We start from the raw sequence: 14,839 nt of genomic DNA, 5'->3' as shown, positions 1-14,839 counted from the left end.
GGCGTATAGCCCATGCTTACTGCTACAATGGAAGGGACTACGATAGAACTATTGTAGAGAAAAACTGTTCCTGTTCCAGAGAAGATTATGAATGGTATGCAAATATTTCAACCCAGAAAATTATCATAGATTCATCAAGGACTAAAACTTTTTACACAGAACTAAGGAAAAAAAATTATTTACTGGTAATTAATTCTGTTTTCATTTTTTCTTTAGATGTTTCATCACTAGGGTTTTTGAATGTTAGACAAGTGTTTATTTTGTTTTTACAGTGCCTTTGGTTTCCACTTGGAAGAAAGCTTGTTTAATTTCAACCAGAAGTGTATAGAGGACAATGATCCAGACATTAACATACATAAACCTCCCAAGAACTGTCCCCCAGGGACATTTTATCCCTACTCCCGGGGCTACCAGAAGATCCCTGGGGACACGTGTCAGTACGGAGAGGATTACAGATACGACCCCCTCATGTATTCCTGTCCTGTAGCAGGTGAGACTACCAATATGACTGGCTCATGTAACAAACAATTTCGCTACTCAACAACTAACAAACAATAATACTGTCCATGCAGTGACAGGTGGTAAAACAATCCTTATAAAATATAAATCATATTTATCTCAGATAACACAAATGTCAAAATTTGTGTCCATAATCAACCATCAATTTTTGATCATATAAAAAACTTATGCATCCCTTGATCAAAATGTATGCATTCAGTTGATATACATATATGGCATATATTGGAGTTTTGGTGCAATAAATTATAACAAGGAATTATCTTTTTTTTAATAGAGGTGCCTGAATTTCTGATTTATGTATCGAGTCGTAGCGTGTCTCGAGTTATGCTGGGGGATAACAGACAGGAAGTTATTTACATGGCCACCGGCATCAACAATGTCCTCGCAGCTGAGTTTGATCTCCCATAGCAACTGCATGTTTGTCAGTCTTACTGAAGAAATACAGGTAAAACAAACATGTATTTGTCCTTTGTCTGTAAAATCTTATATTTATACACGTATATGTAATTGTATTGGTTGTTTAAAATACATTTATTTATAATCTATTGGTCTCTATATACATATATCAGTGATATTATTAAAAGAATTAATGATTATGCCTGATAAACTGAAATAAATTGTATATTACACAGAAAGTTTGTTTTGGAGAAAACACAACGAACACAGCGACAGCTATGCCGGTCATCAGTAAGAACCTTGGGAATGTGGAGGCATTGGCATTTGATTGGACTAGTAAGAATCTGTACTGGATTGATTCGGCGAAACGTAAAATAGAGGTGGCTCAAGAGGACGGCAGGTACAGGAAGGAGCTGTTTAACTCGACCTACCTAGACAGACCCAGGGCAATGGTTCTGGATCCAAGATTTGGGTACTAAACAATACTATTATCTTACGATGTATCTGAAAATTAAAAATTAAAATAAATTCTAATGCTGTTTTTAAAAATTTAGACAGTTTAAGAAAACTTTTTTCTTGTAATGTGGAAAAACAAAAATATTCTCTGTTGAACAGAAAGTCTTGAATTACAGATTTGTTTTTGCTTTTAGTTTTTGTTGATTTCAAGTTTACTGAATGTCTCCTTCAGTTTCTTCCATGCAATGTAGTTACACTGTATGTCATCATGTGCACTTTTTTCAAATGTCGTTTAATTTTTAGATACATGTACTGGACTGACTGGTCAGCTACAAACCCCAGAATTGTCCGATGGACGGTACGCACAACCAAACCATTGTCACCCGTCCGAATGCGCGCGCTGCGCCAAATGGTATAACCATTGACTACCGCTCAGATAAGATATTCTGGACCGACGCCTACAGGCACGGTGTTTACTATGCAGATTCTGACGGGAGAAATCCACACACAGTGAAGTCTGGATATTACTACACGCCACACCCATATAGCATTGGAGTCTTCAAGGTAGGCTATCTGTGGTTTCAGGCTTGAAATAAAAGACTGCATATTATATTGATTAATGTTAATGATGTTGAAAATATATCCTTTTTTTTTTTTACATTAACTTAAAGATATTTCATATTATCATATTTATTCTTTGATTAGTCACTATATTATAACAATACCTTTTCTTATATTTAGAATAATATATACTGGGCTGATTGGACAAAGAAAGCTGTGCTGACCACAAACAAAAACAATGGGTTGGGATTTAACCCAATAATAATCAGCAAAAGTAATCGTGTGAGGGACCTAAAGGTCTACTCAAGCACATCTCAAAGCTGTAAGATATACTAATATTTCTTTTACTACTTAACCTTTTGGAAAATAACTGTTCCAGAAATAACAATGACTTATTTAAAAAAAACAACAACAATAAAGTAGAAGAAGTTGTGTCTCTCTGGACAAGGTAACTTTTGTCCCTGATCAAGTTGTAATGTTTTACTTAAATATAAGTGTTTTGTTGTAGCCTCCTCCCCCTGTAGCCATGGTAATGGAGCCTGCACCCAGCTGTGTCTGCCCCGCCCCCAGTTCAATGAGACAGGTGTGAAGGTGTCCAAACAGAACCGTACCTGTGCCTGTAACGGAACCTCCTTCAAGATCCCCACCGCCTCCGGATCCTCAGAACACTGCAACTGTGGAGTAAAAGACATGAAGATTAACGGAGTCTGTATGCCCTCAAACAAGTCCTCAGGTTACTTATTTGATCAATTTATGGTTAAAGTACTTAGAGATTTGTTTATTTGTTGTTATTCTGGCATCAAGTAATATGATGTTATAAATTCAATAAGTATTTAGTACTTAAGTAACTTACTTAAGCCTGATATCTAACTTGTTCTGCTAATTACTGTAAACAAATTATTTCAGTGTCTAACTGTTCACACTCGCACTTTACCTGTGGTAATGGTCGATGTATCCCGTCTACCTGGCTCTGTGACCGTGACGATGACTGCCATGATGGATCAGACGAATTCGACTGTCGTATGTAGAAAACTTTTACGTTTAATGGTCGACATATAAAAATATATTCTTCTAAAATTTGACAGTTTTGTAACAGTTAGTATTTTCATATAATGGTCAAATCAGGAGTGATAGGATATGGTAGATATTAACTCTGTGGAATCGGTGCATGTATTTAGCTGAATGTTGACCTCTATTGAATTCTTTTCTTTGAAGCTTACTTGGAGTGTACTGCAGGTAATTTCCAATGTAAAAAGGGAGGGAACTGTATCCCCGAGCGCTGGCGGTGTGACCATGACAATGACTGTGAGGACGGAAGCGATGAAATGAACTGTGGTAAGTCTTGGTTTCTCTGATTAAGAGCATCGTCAGAATTGATGTGATGTAAATGTAGCAATATTGTACAGGCATCTCATAATAACACCCAAGAGTATGCAGTTTTCATGTGCGATCTTTTCTTTACTGCCTACCTACAGTGTATCTTGTAATTCTTAGACAATTCACATTCATTTTGTTTTACTACCAACCCATCTTGTAACATGGCATTGAAATTACCGTTTACATGTGACAATATTTCTTTACGTGTCTTGTGACAAGAGTACACAGTTTACGTGTGACAATCTTTGTTTTACAGCGTACCCGACCTGTAACAAGAGTACACAGTTTACGTGTGACAATAGTCGCTGTATCCCCCTTAACTGGACGTGTGACCATGACGATGATTGCCATGACAACAGTGATGAAATAAACTGTAAATACAATGGTGAGATTTGACTATTTCATAGCTTCCAATTTTCTATTTTTATAGAATTAATCATATTTAATCATATGCACTATTTTTGTCCCATGTCAAATTTTAATTTGTGAGCAATATTTTCTCTCCATAAGATATTGTATTTTCTATGTCTTCTAGTTAATACACATACATGTACATAAAATCAGAAGGAATAATATGTGTTCACTGTACCTTTTTATTTGATACAGTGTATAATTGTATTTTCAATGATGAACAATAATTTAATACCGGTAAATGATAATTATACTGTTACAAAAGTAATTTTTTCAATCTTTCAAATTTTAGAGACCTGCAGTGATGAACAGTTTCACTGTGCCATGCATCAGCCGCGTTGTATTCCGAGCTCGGATGTGTGTAATGGACAGAATGATTGCGTGGACGGCTCGGATGAGGTAAACTGTACCCAAAGCCAGTGTCCGTACTACAAACACCAGTGTGCTGACAAGTCGCAGTGTATCTACCGCAGCTGGGTGTGTGATGGAGAGGCGGACTGCCGAGATGGCAGTGACGAGAAAAACTGTACCTTTACAAGTAAGTCCTACTGTAAACAAAAAGAAATGGGACATTTCTGAAGTTTGTTTAAAAAATTGCACCCTTATCTGTTTAACCCCTTCCATGGCAAAAATTTTAAGCATTTTAAGACAAATTAACATTAAAATTTCAATACATTTTTTAGCACTTCTTGCAATTTTTGTATATACCATTGTATATATATTTTGAAAGCAGGTATTGTGTAGTTTCTGAAAATGATTATACAGATACCATATCAGTTGCCATGGCAACGAAATACACGATAATCATGCTAGAATTTGCATTTATTTAAGAATGAGTATTATTCTACTTAATTTGCTTCGTTAAATATATTAAAAAATATTTTATTGTTGTGGTGAAAATTATGAGTATGTTGTACATTTTTTACAAACCAATTTTTAAGTATTTTGGCGGGATGGGGTTAGGTTGGGAGGTAATCACCAGAATTTAGCATTTTTACTTATAACGTGTTACCCACGTATTGATTTCGATAATGGCAAAATCGCTCAAATAGTGCGCAAAGTTTAACTCAAGCTAGCAAAAAACTGATACAACCAGTAAAAAAACTCTGTATATTATTTTATCGTAATTATTTTCTCTTTCCAACGGTGCAAAGGTTATTCTGATATTTGCAGTATTAATGAGTTTATAAATGTTTTTTAACACTATTCTCATTTTTCAAGTCAGATGCGTAGAAATGCGTATATGCCATGTAAAGGGTTAATTGGAAACAAAAGAGAAGCGATTCAGGAAAAAAAATTATTCTATCAGAAAGTTAAAATGATATTCATAAATCTTTAAGAATACCATCATGAAAATAAATGAAGTGTTTTCTGGAAAAGGTCCCTCACTAAATGAGCAGTCACAGTGATACTTGGAAGTTAACTTGAAGATTTAATAACAGCTTCATGTGTTAGTTGTCAGAAAAGAGGTATACGATTATGTTTGGTTATGAAGTAATGACACACATAAGCAATAGTTGCCGTCCTGTGTAGATTTCTAGTATCTTACTTCAAGGATTCTTTCCCCAACAGCTTGTTTCCACATTCAACACATTTTACAGATAAACTTTGTATTCAAATACATCTTGAATTTATCTTTGTATTTGTTCAAATCGATCAATGTCTAGTGGTTAAATTTCAGACTCCACTACACCTTCTATAACCACCGGTGAGAAATATGCACAATGTCAATTATAGTAGTGTTCGTATATGTACGTGTACGTCCAAAGGGCTTAGGGCTTATATTTATTATAATTGTAAACTGTCCATATTATAACCTAATGTCCACAGAGGTTTGGGCTACTTACAGACCCATATACTGTATGTGTACTTGAAATAGTGGGCTTCATATTTTAGAGGCTTTGGCGCAGACAATGCTGTGCTAATTCATGAATACCACTAAAGAATTCATTTATAAATACATGTAGAATATAAGGCACGAACATGTGTAGTGCTAATTCATGATTACGTCAACAACTCCATATCCATTGATTGTGCTAAATTTTGAATTTGCCAAATTATGTACACATACAGTAGTATATTTAAAGTTTGGATTTCATAGAAGCATATCATTTGTAAGAAAAGTAATAGGAATCGGTCTGCTTATTGTGTACTCGGAAATTATCAACATATTTTAATAAGGTACCTAATACATACTTAATAATTTATACAGATACAAAAAAAGAGCTGCAGAAGCAACTCTGTAATAAGAATAACACAGATTTTTGTGAAATCCTGCTTTTCCATGAACAATGATTATATAAATCAATATGGGTACATTATACTCTCATTTTACACATCACTGCATAACAGATGATTAACCCATGTGTAAGATTAGTGACTTTCTTTGTAGCTACCAGAAGTGCAAGCTCAGTGACACTTAATGTTATTTGTTTTACTCTGATAATTGTAGCCCAGTGTTTTATAAGTTTTGTGAACAGTATCACCAGTATGTCTGTCTGTAGGTCAGTATCTTATAAGTGACTATTGTTTACTCCTTACAGCCCAAGCCCCTACAACTACTACTTATTTCTGTGAGCGACACTGTACAGACAGGCGTGGATGTTACGATTACAGTCAGAGGTGTGACGGAATAGAGGACTGTCTGGATGGATCAGATGAAATATACTGTGCTCGTAAGTTTATCTGTGTAATTATATGCTCCTGTTTTAATGAGCTCCTTAATCTGGATTAAAATTATTCATTTTCACATTTCTAGATCAGTTATAACCAAATCGAACACTAGTGGGTAAACATTAATTAATATACATGTGCATCACATGTAATTGAGTAAACATTTGAACATTTGGATCTGGTAAACAATAAAGTGTAGATGTACCTGTGTATTCAAATCTTTTAAATTTTAGACCCCAATGTAAAGTACATTCAAATCAGAATTAGGCCATGAAAAAGAATCTGTTTTATATTCAATTTTCAGTAAGAAAGTGACTTCGAGTGAGCTCTGTTTGCCATGACCAACCTCCTTTTGTAACTCTTTATTTGTTATTGTCCTGTAATGAATTTCATAACATTGAAAAGTACCCTCAAGAATAAGGGGGAATTTTACTTGAAATAAAAATCAATATGTATAGTAATAGCACATGTTTTCTGTGTAGGAACATCATCTCCTACTCCATTTCCTACAACTAGTGCCCCTGGCTGTAGTGAGAACCAGTTTTACTGCTACAGAGGTCACTCTATTTACCCCATGTGTATCCCCCAGACCTGGGTTTGTGACAATGCTACTGACTGTGAGAACGGGGAGGATGAAGATGCCAGTGAATGTAAAGGTAGGCTAAAGTTGTAAAGAAAATACAACTTAACATTGTGTTGTCATTCACATGTCATTTTGTGGGGGTTAATTTTCATTGTTTTCGAGATATGGGGAGACCCACAAATTTATGACCACCACGAATTGCAAAATTTCATTTGCATCACGACTAAACATTTTCCAGTCACGAAATCAAACCCACACAAAGCAATATTTTTCCCCAAAACCTGAAAAATTTGCGTCTCGTTTTGATCAGATAATCTGCGCCTGTCAGCTCGACATGATACGACAAGTTTACAATATATTTTAAAGTCACTGCTCTAAGCGTCATTATAAGTGTCTTCACTGTTAGTGTATTTTACTGTATTATACACCATTTGATATTCAGTATAACACTACCCATAATTCCACTAATCATCTTTCAGCTAAAGAGCATTGTCCTGTCAGTGACTTTAAGTGTTTGTACAGTGATGGCTGTGTGCCCCATTCTAAGGTGTGTGATGGCTTCCCTGACTGTCTGGATCGTTCTGATGAGATGGGATGTGACGTGACGTCTACCACCACTTCAGGTAGACAAGTACACAAACTAGTACTTCATGTCCTTTAAGATTTTTTTTTTTTTTTAATTTATTGCTTTTTTAAAAACTTTTCACAAAAAGGAAACATTGAGAGAGAGAGGGGGGAGAATGAGAGAGAGAGAGAGAGAGAGAGAAAGAACTGCAGAGGCAGAGAGAGAGAAGAACAGAAACAGAGACAGAAGGACAGAGAAAGAGAGAGAGAGATGGTTAAGAGAATAAATCAGTCAATGGCCTCCAGCTTTCATCAAAAGATTCTTTTTCATTATTTTTATAAGATATATATTTTTCTAATTCATACATTGTCTTAATAGAGGATATCAACCCACCTAAGGAGATGTTTCTGTTTGTACATTTGTACAGATCAGTTTTATTAATTTTGTGCAGGAAGGAATTTGTCGCTAGTATTTTATGGTTTATTCTAAATTAAAACCACTGAAGTTTGGTGTTTTTTTTAAATTTGAATGGAAGTTAAATTATCTCGCATTCACCATTGCTCAAGTCAATTATTCTATTCCAAGAGATTTTACCCAACGGTTCAATTTTTTGTCGAATTAGTATTTCATATAAATCATGTGATTTTTGGCATTCAGGAGCGAATAAATATTATCTGGGATATATGGGTAAGCTATTTTTGATAAGTTATTTTGATCTCTGTTTATCTTTCTCAGCCGTTCTAATATTGATGCCTTAATGCCATTATTTTCAAGAAAATGTGTTTTTATTCCATATTTCATATGTAGGTCATTCAAACTCAATAATGTCCCATCTTCATTGAGTATGTCATTAATACATAAAATGTTATGAGAAAACCATCTTTTATAGAAGAATGGCTTTTAATTAATGGTTAATTTTTTGTTATGGAATAATGGTTCTAAAGAAGTAAGTTTCAAATTGTCATTTTGTAATGATTTTTCACAAAAGCTTAGCCATGCCTGTAACACGTCCTTCCAAAAATTATTTTTTGATTTATTCAGTTTTTTGACAACATACTCTTGCCCACAACATCGCAGGGGGAATAAGGAAGCATACAAAATATTCTACCTTGGCTAAATCAGTGCTGCATTGTGACGTCATAGTAGACAAGATGACGTCAATTTTACAAATCAGGTTTTCGTAATATTGGTATTTAGCGATGTAATTTAACTCTAGAAAATGAATAGAAACGTGTAAACATTAACAAAATTAAAATGTTTTTATTTTGTTATGCTGTAACAGTCATTATGATTGAAATCTACAACCGATGACGTCATATGTGTACATCGAGTAACTTGGAAATTGATCATGTCGTGTTAAAGAGAATTTGGCTAAGACGGCATGATCAAAGATACGTAAAATGGAGTTTAAAAGGAAATATCGGAAATATTGTTTTAAATTCATATGGAGTTCAATTAATAAAACAGGTATGCTAATTTATTTTCATCGATTATATTCTCTTTCGAGGACAGTCAGCTATATTACGTATCCCGGTCGACCTATCGTCCGTCTCTCTTGACCAAAAAATGCAACAGAACAACAATAAGCTGGATATTTCATAACATACGATTTGTACAGATTGAAAGTTTGTGTTTTGACAAACTTGGAAAGTGCTGCTAGAATCCCGAGTTAAGCACGGTTGTACGAAAAATCTCGATTCATATGTATGAAATTCAAAACAAAGGGTAAGGTTTCGTGCGAATGTGTGGAATAAATATTTTACGGACAAGAAAGTCGGATTCTAGCAGCACTTTTTAGACAAAGTAGATGTTTTTCAGCTATATTAAATACTCAAAGAAATTATCAAATTCCGGGGTATTGTTGTTCTGTAAGCCTTTTTATTAAGGAAAATTTAACTATTAATAGAAGTCACGTGATGTCGTGGCGGTGATGCACGTCTTTGGGTTAGACACGCTTTTATCTGTATGCAATAGTAAATAACGGTTTACGTTTATCAGTGGTTCTGGTAATTTATTAAACTAAATTTTCTTCAAAAAGTCTAAATTTCCCGAGAAATGACTTATATGCTTCCTTAACATACCCGCGATGCAATTTTTTTAATGTCAATATCTAAAAAGGAATCTAACCCATTGTCCTGCAGTAACAATTTTTTCATCCAAACTAGTTTTAAGGACATAATGAACTCTCTTATACTAATCGTCTTGAAGCCCCCTGCTTTATAATTCATCACACAAATTTTTCTTTTTAGTCTTGAAATATTACTTCCCATTACAAATATATAAAATAGATTTTCTAATTTTTTCATTTGAATTTCAGAGGGACTTGGGAGAGATGCAAAAACATGATTTAATGTTGGCAATTAAAGAGTTTTTAGAACCGTTAGACGACCAAGAGGAGTTAAATTTCTCTTGTTCCAGTGTTGTATTGATTTTTTTATATTACTTATTTTTGATGCTAATTAAGCATAAATACATTTTTTAGATCTGTGTCAAAGTCAATGCCTACTAATTTAAAGGTTACTTTTCCCCACTCTAACATATGATCTGTACTTAGAGTATTGTTGCCGCCTTTTTTAGACCCAATCCAGACTACTTGAGTTTTACTGTAATTTATATGTAAGCCTGACATATTTGCAAATATCTTTTTAAGAGTATTGAGACTTGTTTGGAGTGATCTTTCACTTCCATCTAATATTAAAGAAGTATCATCTGCCAACATATTTAACTTTTTTTCAGTATTCATAAATTGAATCCCCTTAATATCCTTATTGTATCGAATGCTGATTGCAAGGATTTCTGCACAAATGAGAAATAGATATGGAGACAAAGGGTCTCCTTGACGGCAGCCTCTGTGTAGGTTAAAAGATTTCGACAAATTTTCTCCTTGATTAATGGAAGCTGTAATATTTGTGTAAAAAATATCAACCCATTTTCTGATAGAATTGCTAAAGTTAAAAAATTTGAGGGATTTCTGTATAAAAGGCCAAGATAAGGAGTCAAAAGCTTTTTCAAAGTCCACGAGGAGCAAAAGTCCAGGTATATTTTCTTTTTCTGTAAATTGCATGATATCATATATAAGTCTTATATTTTCAGAAATATTTCTTCCTTGTATGAAACCAGTTTGATCTCGATGAATAATTTTATCAAGATATTTTTTCATTCTATTAGCAATTGAGCCTGATGCAATTTTATAAACAGTATTAAGTAGCGAAATAGGTCTCCAGTTTTTTAAATGTTGTCTTGGTTTATCACCTTTTGGTATACAGGTTATTATACCATGTCTTTGAGTAATACTTAAAGTCTTATTCTCATAGGCATAATTAATGGACCTTACTACAAAAATACCAATGGACTTCCAAAATACCTTAAAAAACTCTGATGTAAAGCCATCCGAACCTTTAAGATTTGGATACATGTATATATTTCACAAAGTAGCATTCCTCTCTTTTCAACATGAAAATTTCATCATCTTTCAAATGAAGAAGAAACCCTGCCTTGTATATAGACATACACTATTCTCAGTGTCTGTTTCAGCTCCAGAACTCTGTTATCAGCTTAGAGATGAAAATTACGAGAAATTCCGTCAGAACTACTACGTGTGTAACTCCCAGGGAGTGGAGACTTGTGGACTCTGGTTGAGAGTGTGTGATTGGACAAACCCCTGTTATCTCTATGACAACCTGATTGTTACACTCTGTAGACAAAGAAGTACAGTATCAACTCAGTTTTTATTTAATCTAAAAAATCTTTCTAATATTTCCTATAAAATTGTTATCTCTTCATGTGAAATAAATAATAAAAGAATTTGTTTTTTTTCCTGTTGCATAAAGATACTTGAATTTGTAAAAATAAATTGGTTGTTAACATAAAAAGTCAAGTTGTCATTCATATTTTGATCAGGTGTCAGAAGATTCTGTGAAATGAACTATGAACTGTATTTTTTAACAGTAAATGTGACACACTTGGAGGCCATTCCTGACACAGAGGGGGACATTCTTGTCACCTGGCAACCCCCAGCAAATCTGGCCAATCAGAAGATCCGATATAAAGTCTCTTACTTGTAAGTAATGGTGTTAAAAGTAGAATATAATCCATAAGTCAAACAGAAAAACAAAAACATCCTAAGTATATATTGTCCACCCTTTTATACTTTCACCTTTTATTGAAAGGATATGTAGCCTTATTAATTAATGATAATCATAACACTTTATAATAACATCTTTTACTGATTTTAAGATACATTTGATTTGCAGAACAAAAAAACATTTTTCAAAAAATGTTTTTTAATGTCCCATGAAGGGAAGGAATTTTCTATTGACCTATAGTATATAAAATTTACTAACAAGTCATGGAGAGTCTAATCATGAAGCCAACTTACCAGCAAACTAATAATATGCATTTGCTAAGTTTCAAATTTCTTTATAGATATTCTTAAACTGGTTGTTCTTGTCTGTTAAATATGAATTACCATATACAGGGTTATTTCACCCCCATGTTATTTTCGCCCTTTCACATTTGGAATCAAGTTTGCCCCATCTTAAATTTGCCCACAAAGATTTTTGTTTTATTAGCTCACCTCAACGAAGTTGGGGGAGCTTATGTAATACCCTAATTTTTACATGTGTAACTTTGTGGGGCAAGATAAACTTATAAACCTATTTTTTTTCTTTACATTTCATATAACATGTATAAAGGATGAAAAAAAATCTCTTTCACAGAATGATATTGAAAGGGAGTGTTCGGCGTCGGTGTCGGCGTCGGCGTCCCAGGTTAAGTTTTTTGGAGCAGTTTTCTTTTTAAGTACTTCTCTGTCCCATATTGATTAGACATGCATAGAAGATGGTTCTAGTGTGTTTCATTGTACCAGTCAAAGTTTCAGATGCTGCAATTTCAGCAAAGGAATGACCAGGTTAATGTTTTTGGAGCAGGTTAACATTTTTGGTGCAGTTTTTGGTGAAGGTTTCATTTCCAAGTAACTATAAGCCCTATGTTGACCAAACTTGCATGGATGATACATCTAAGGATGCATACTACTGGGCTTGCTTCAGATGCTGAATCTGACCTACATTTGCCGGTTGAGTGAACAGGTAAAAGTTTTTGGTGCAGGTTTCATTTCCAAGTAACTATAACCCTATGTTGACTAAACTTGCATGGATGATACATCTAAGGATGCATACTACCAGGCTTGCTTCGGATACTGAATCTGACCTACATTTTCCGGTTGAGTGAACAGGTTAAAGTTTTTGATGCAGGTTTCATTTCCAAGTAACTATAAGCCCTATGTTGACCAAACTTGCATGGATGATACATCTAAGGATGCATACTATCAGGCTTGCTTCTGATGCTGAATCTGACCTACATTTTCCGGTTGAGTGAACAGGGTAAAGTTTTTGGTGCATGATTCATTTCCAAGTAACTATGACTTCTCTAATGACCAAACTTGCATGGATGATACATCTAAGGATGCATACTAAGGGCTTGCTTCAGATGCTGAATCTGATCATTTTCCGTTTGAGTAAACAGGTTCAAGTTTTTGGTGCAGGTTTCATTTCCAAGTAACTATAAGCTCTATGTTGACCAAACTTGCATGGATGATACATCTAAGGATGCTTACTACGGGGCTTGCTTCGGATGCTGAATCTGACCTACGTTTTCCAGTTGAGTGAATAGGTTAAATTTTTTGGTGCAGGTTTCATTTCCAAGTAACATAAGCCCTTTGTTGACCAAACTTGCAAGGATGATACATCTAAGGATGCATACTATCAGGCTTGCTTCTGATGCTGAATCTGACCTACATTTTGTGGATGAGTGAACAGGTTAAAGCTTTTGGTGAAGGTTTCATTTCCAGTAACTATAAGCCCTATGTTGACCAAACTTGCATGGATGATACATCAAAGGATGCATACTACCAGGCTTGCTTCGGATGCTGAATCTGACCTACATTTTGTGGATGAGTGAAAATGTTAGTTTTTGATGCAGGTTTCATTTCCAATTAACTATGAGCCCTATAATGAGCAAACTTGCATGGACGATACATCTTAGGATGCACACTAATGGACTTGCTTCGGATGCTGAATTCGACATACATTTTTCAGATAATAGACCAGGTAAAAGTTATGGGTGCAGGTCAATTACCAAAAAACTTAAAGGCTTATATAACATTGTATAAACCAAACCAAACTTGCACAAATGTTTCATCAGGAGATGAAAACTCTCAAATTTGCTTCAGATGCTTAATTTTAATTACATTTTCATGAAGAACTAGTTTAAATTTTTTATGTAGGTCTATTTCAATGTATCAGATCAAAATTGCTTACATATTTTCATTTCTGGAATGTACACTTTTTGTTGGTTAATTGTGTGAGTTTGCCTTACTTAAAGACAACATTCGTTGAGGTGAGCTCTGTAATCTCTGATTACCTATGTTATATTATACTGTTTACTTTGAATTCGCCCTGTTTTAAATTTGCCTACTTCCAACGAGGGTGAAAGGGGCGAAAATAAAACAGAGTTGAAAATTTCCCTGTACACAGTAACATTCATTTGCTTGTTTCGATTGATTTCCCATGCAGAGTGTTTAGGTAAACAAGTACATAAAATTTTTACAGAGAAAAGGAGAATGAGAAGACTTGGCAAAATATTACAGAAAACCTTAGCAGAAATAATTACACCATTAAAAATGTGCGATCTTTGACCCCATATGTGATCACAGTGTATGTCATCACCCCTGACAACCGGACTCATTTCCCTGTAGAGCCCATTACTGTGACAACCTTCCAGGAAGGTAAGTCAGGGCATGTTTTTTATTGTTATACAGTAAGGTATAAGTCAAAATTAATTCTGTATCTTCAAGAATGATTTGGCATGTTTATGAAGGAATTTACCTTTTTTTTTTTTAATTGTAGTACCTAAAGTACCAGGGGCTTTCAGTGTGAATTATGCCTCAAATAATATGACGGTCCAGTTAACATGGACGGCCCCACCTGGATCGCGCCCAGGGGAGATAAGGAGTTACAAAGTAAGCTTCAGCTGATTGTTAAAACCCAAGATAAAAGCTCACATTGCAGAAGACTATAGAGGAAATTTTACAGAAATAAAATGTTTATAAATGTCACTGGGAAATGAAGTTGGTTAATCACATGATCAAATCCTGTGAAGTCTGAAGAGCTTTTCAGATTTGATTGACATTTGTATACCAACTGAATTTATTTCTTAAAGAATTTTTTAAACTCTTTACTTTAATATTATACATGTATCAGCATTTAAGACCCATTTGTATGGTATTTAGAAAATATTGC

The 14,839-nt window shown here is 34.4% G+C and overlaps 1 pseudogene; it reads left to right on the top strand.

The window, feature by feature from the left end:
• Positions 1–5: 5 nt before the first annotated feature.
• Positions 6–14,559, top strand: LOC134241823 (low-density lipoprotein receptor-related protein 2-like; annotated as a pseudogene).
• Positions 14,560–14,839: the final 280 nt, after the last annotated feature.

The sequence above is a fragment of the Saccostrea cucullata genome, unplaced genomic scaffold (genome assembly GCF_032062105.1).
Source record: "Saccostrea cucullata isolate Sc308-1 unplaced genomic scaffold, CSIRO_AGI_Scuc_v1 ctg13926, whole genome shotgun sequence".
Classification (NCBI taxonomy): domain Eukaryota; kingdom Metazoa; phylum Mollusca; class Bivalvia; order Ostreida; family Ostreidae; genus Saccostrea; species Saccostrea cuccullata.
Note: the sequence above shows the minus strand (reverse complement) of the source record. Positions and strands in the feature narration are given on the sequence as shown.